The sequence below is a fragment of the Polistes canadensis genome, unplaced genomic scaffold (genome assembly GCF_001313835.1).
Source record: "Polistes canadensis isolate GaletaPanama2010 unplaced genomic scaffold, ASM131383v1 scaffold_446, whole genome shotgun sequence".
Taxonomy (NCBI): Eukaryota; Metazoa; Arthropoda; class Insecta; order Hymenoptera; family Vespidae; genus Polistes; species Polistes canadensis.
In genome coordinates, this window is record NW_014569993.1 from 44484 (window position 1) to 50024 (window position 5541).

The window sequence follows — 5541 nt, forward strand, 5'->3', positions numbered from 1 at the left end:
ACAAACTGTAAAAAAATAAGTATCTTGTTATTTGATAATGTCTATAAATCCATTTATCTATTAAAACTAATAATGTTTAACTTTTTTTGTCATTTTTTAAGAGTGAATAAAGGCTGAAATCCACAATAAACATGTTTTATTATACACCAGTCATTTTGACTGGTTTGGTAGAAATAGGTATATTTTTACTTTTTGAAAAAAATCCATAGCATGTCTAATCTACCACGAGCGGTCATTTGACCGCTTACAAATTTCATGTTATTTACGAGTATATTTTTCGGAAAACGATTTCCTGAAATTATTTTACGAGTCTACAATGAAATTGTGGATCTACAATGTGGACAATCGAGCGATTAGAACAAATTGGAGAGGGAGTAGCTGACATAAATACAGGTATATGAAAATAGATAAATCTTCTTTCAATATATTAACAAATAACAATCCTATATATTCTAATCATTACTTATTTCATGTATAATATACCTGTTAAAAAATAAAATGTTAACTGTGATTCAAGGATTACATTTTTCTTTATTATTTGCGCAAGATGTTAAAAAATTTATAACTTCTAATTTTGTTGACTTTTAAATAATTTTCACTTTTATATATATATTTAAAAATTAAGAAATATGAACAAAAAATTTGAAAACAAATAGAAAAAAATTATTAAAAAAAACTTCCCCAAAGAAGGATCGAACCACTAACTAGCAGCATGTAAAGTGAGTACGCTACTACTTACGCTAGCACGCCACTTAATAGTCGCATTAAAGATAATATAAACATGTATACAAAAAATTCAAAACTTTAAAAGCATTTTTCTCAAAATTGACTTCGCATTTTGATAAAATACTTTACCACGTTAACACCCTAAAGGTATACTACTAATATACCAAAGCTTGTTAAAATCCGTGAGGGCATAACCGTAAGGTCTCCTTGTTAGTTCAATGCATTTATCCGTTGAAATTGAAAAAAGTGAAACCCCCGTATACCAGAGATAATTAGATTTTACAGTAGCACAAAATTCGGTGTAGATGTAACCGATCGGATGGCTGGAAAACATAGTGTAAAATCTAAATGTCGAAGATGGTCTTTACTGATATTTTTCAATATTTTAGATTTAGCCAAGATAAATGCTTGGATTTTATATAAAGTAACGACGGGTGAAGAAATATCAAGGCAAGAATTTTTATTCCAATTAACAAAAAAAGGAGAGCCAGCTAAGCAAAGAATGTTCAACAAAAACAATAATAAATACAGCTACAGTTTTTTCTAGACGGAAATTTTGTCAAATAAGATATTGTAAAGTCAATAAGACTAACAAAATTTGTATAAAATGTAAAAAAAACGTATGTGGAAAATGTGCAATAAAAAATGCTGTAATTTGTAAAAATTGTGCTGAAAATGCATAAATAAAACTTTTTATATAAAAAAGCGGGGAGCGGGTTTTTCTTGTAGCACCAGGAAAATATTTTGTTTACTATCCAATTGGCTAAAATCGCTTTCTATATCAAAATACATATGTTTTCTTGAAGCGGTCCTTTGACCGCTTATGATAGGAATTGATATATATGAAACGTCGATAGGTTTAGTGTTAAATGTGTCACAGCAAAAAACTAATATTATTTTATCATATTATCGTCTTATTGACAAATTTAGAGTAAGTATTATATTGATACGCGGGATAGTCGGAATTATTTTTGATGTTCTTTTTTTTAAGTTATTTTTTTAAATTATTTTTGAGGTTATTTAGGATTATTTTGAGATTTTATTCGTTTTGGTACGCTAAAGAAGTATAACTTCTTACGTGTGTATATAAGTACACACACCAGTTTTTTTTTATTTCTAATTTCTATTTTTCGTTTCCCATAATTTATTAACCGAGTTGTCATCCGATTTGTTTATTTCCTTCACGGTCACGAATCTGTTCGATACTTCGCCGCGTACTTTGTCCCTTTTTCTTCTTTGGTAATATTTTGTACATTTGACCGTTTATTTCCTATCCATTGCTTGTTTTGTTTTATTTATCGAAAGACGTTCCCTCACCCTATCAATTACCCAAAAAATGATTCGCCCCCCTATATGATTTAACATCGAGTATATTCGTGTGCCACCAGAACGTGATGAATTTGATTACACGTCTTTCCATCCAAAGAAATTCAAGTTTGTTTATGAATATTTCTATGCTTGAAATACGTGTTTTTAACGATCAAATCTTTTCCGGTCGCGAAGTTGATTTCCCTTATTATCATTACTTTTCTTTGTGAAAACTTTCGAGTCCGATCGTTGGTCTGAAAATATCCTCTTTACCGATTTTCGCGTTAAAATCCCTGAAAACTACTTTCATGTAATCTTCTAGCAATTGATTCACGAGGTGTTCGAGTTTCTCGTAGAACCCGTCTTTAATTTCATCTTCTTTGTCTTCCGTCGGCATGTGAACATTGATTATCGTGATCTTGTACCACTGATCCTACACAACGAACAGTTTTAACCTTTCGTTTAAAAATTCAATTCTTCATACCGCGGATAGGATTTTCTTACAAATTATAAACCCGACGCCAAAATTATTATTACGCCATAGTGAAGCGTATACGCCTCCGTGTTAAGGAGTACACCTAGTGTGACCGCTTAAAAAAAAGGTGATTTTTGGGAATTTTTTGTATAGAAAACTACTGGATAAAATATTTTAAAATTTAGAGGATATATTTATGCATAATTAATGAAGATTCACTAAAATTTTCAAATGAAAAAAGATAATTTTCAGCGAGTTATTCGCTATCTTCCAAATCACTAAAAAAAAGGGCCTAAACGGCTGCAGTGATTCCGGCCTTTACCGTGGATGAAATACAAAAAAAAATACTGTTAATCTAGAAGGTATTGTCTATACAATGACCTAAAATTGTGAAAAAAATTGAAATTTAACAAAATGGCAGACTTTTAAACAAAAAATCGAATTTTGTTCAAAATTTTGATGATTTTTGGAAAAACTTTTAGGTCATTGTACAGAGAAACATATACGAAATAAGCAGAAAAAAAATCAAATCGATCGGATGATTCTTCATCGAGTTAAAACTGCAGCCAATTTGAAAAATGTAGTTTTGAGAAAAACGCGTTCAAAGATAAAATGATTGCTTTCTAATCCCTGAGCGGTTACTCTTTAGAAGTCTGTAACTCTAAAACTATTTGAAATATTTATTTGAAATTTCAGTATGTTATTTTTAAAGACATAGATTATAAAAATATGCAAAAAAAAAAATCAATTTTTTCAAATTTTCACACTAGGTGTGCCCTTTAAGTGAACCTTCCCCGGCTCATCTAATTTCTTCCAGGGCGACGACTTCTGCCTCGTACTTTTCAATCTCCCTGACAATCGACTGCAACGCCTTCGTACGTTCCATGTATCCGCTTTGAGATCTCTCCCGTTTTCGGACTTTACCCGACATGAATTCTCCAGAGTAGTCCCCACCCAGAAATCCGAATGGGGACTAGTTTAAATCCGAAAAATTTTACTCTAGTTGATTTCATGGCAAGGTTTGGTTGTTACCAGATAAAGTCTTTTTATGGTGTCAGCTTATCAGACCTACGCCCAACCTTCGACCAGGAGAGCCTTTTTCAATCGACTGTCAGCGACTGCTTATTCAGTATATTCGTACCTAACCTCTATCCCTATCTGAGAAAAAGAGATATTGCCATTTCTCAATCCGCAACCTTAGAAAGTGCTGTGTCGTGGTGACTGGGACCATAACAATTAGTTTTACTTCCCTGAGACTAAATTATGCTAACACAGATATTAATTTCATAGGGAATATAATTAAAAAAGAAGAGTGCATAATTATAAATTAAATAATATACAATAAAAATAACACACACACAATATTTAATTTTTCAGCATGCAAACGATACATTTTTCAGGATAATATTCGTTGTATAGACACATAAAACATAAACAAATAACATATAACATAAGTAACATAAAAGAGAAAAAGAAAATTTGTACACTATTACACTGTTATATTTCCAAAGCTAAAGAAATAAGATTTTTAGCGATTTTTGTATAAATCGTCTTTTCGCAAACAAATTAATATATATGCTAAGTTTAAAAATACAAAGATTATTTTCATGGACCACCACAAGTGTACAAAGTCTGAAAAAAATCTGGAAAATGTCTTACTGACGCGCACCTTGTAAGATTCACCGGGAGTCTCTGTGTAAGCAGTAATGAGTGTACATCCAATCAACTTAAAGTTTGCCATTACATTAGTATAATGGTATAGAATTAGGTTGTCATGCATTCCCTTTTCTATTACTTGTTTCAAAATCCAATATCGTATGCCAATAAAGACGGTCATGTGAGAATGTGTTACTATTTGAAGTTTTTTTGAATAATAGATAAAAATAAGTTAAACAATATACATATATGTAAGTAAATTATAAATTGAAGAATTATTAATTATGGTAATAAGCAGTAATAGATAAAAAGTATAGTTTGGAATTATTTGAAGAAAAGATATATATAGGAGAAGAAAAAAAGATAGTTTTCTTTTCTTGTCATATTATTATCATACCTATATCCTGCTACATACGTTGCAAAGCCCACATTTAACTATAACTAAAGTGAAAAATTTCTTTGATATTCAAAAGCTTAAACACTTTGAGACCGAATACATTTTTAGCTATTTTCAAACGAAGTATTCTAATTTGAGTGATGTGGATCTCTCTCTCTCTCTCTCTCAATTGCTGGTTTATTAATTATAAACTATTGTAATGAATATATTGTTGGGTGCTATTTAGATTATAAAACTAACATACCTATTATGATTTACTCCGTGTATTCTCAGCTAGCTCGACTATTACTTGAGATGATCAAAAAGCGGGTAAAACTGGATAATCTGAGAATTTATTTGTTGCGACATCAAAGGAAGGAATTTATTATTTCCTTAAGCAATAAATAAGATTAATTAAATGAGACTTACGTGCGTTTATTCGAATCTTGAATGTTAATCTATTTTATTGACGAATAATTATATTATTACAAGTAGGAAAATTATGTAAAATGTATTTAAAAATGAAAATTATTCGAGATTTACTCAAAAGAAATCGATATCTATTTAGTAAACTATCTATGAGACTCTTTGGGAGCTGACTCTCACCGCTCTAAGACGATCGGTGAATAAAACGTTAACTTTCCGCACTTTATGACAGTCTATTGAGAAATATTCGTTATTAGTCAATATTTCACGAACGATATGAATTTCGGTGTACGTGCAGTACATTATAAGGCTGCCTTCCTTATCAAACCCGTGAATTAAGTGGCCGCATTACTCAACTTTTACTTCCGGCTCGTTAACCTATCTGTCGGTGATGATTATTTCTGCCCTCAAAATCTATATTAATAGTCCAGTCAAAAAAAAACAAACTACCAGATTTTTTGGTAATTCTGGAAAAACTTGATATAATGGTAATTCGACGACGCTGAATCGAATGGTGCTAATTTTATTGAAATTAAATTCCTTGGCGTTGAGCAAAAGGGTAAAATACGGTATA

At 30.8% G+C, this 5541-nt stretch overlaps 1 protein-coding gene across 1 annotated transcript in view; it reads right to left on the reverse strand.

The window, feature by feature from the left end:
* Positions 1-4998, reverse strand: part of LOC106792477 (solute carrier family 2, facilitated glucose transporter member 8-like) — an 18421-nt gene extending 13423 nt beyond the window's left edge. Inside the window, exons 1-2 of the mRNA XM_014758911.1 lie at positions 4971-4998; positions 4807-4886 (exon numbers count right to left, since the gene is read on the reverse strand). The gene's annotated coding sequence lies outside the window, so the exon portion shown is untranslated. The remainder of the gene's footprint in view (positions 1-4806; positions 4887-4970) is intronic.
* Between the last annotated feature and the right edge of the window lie 543 nt (positions 4999-5541).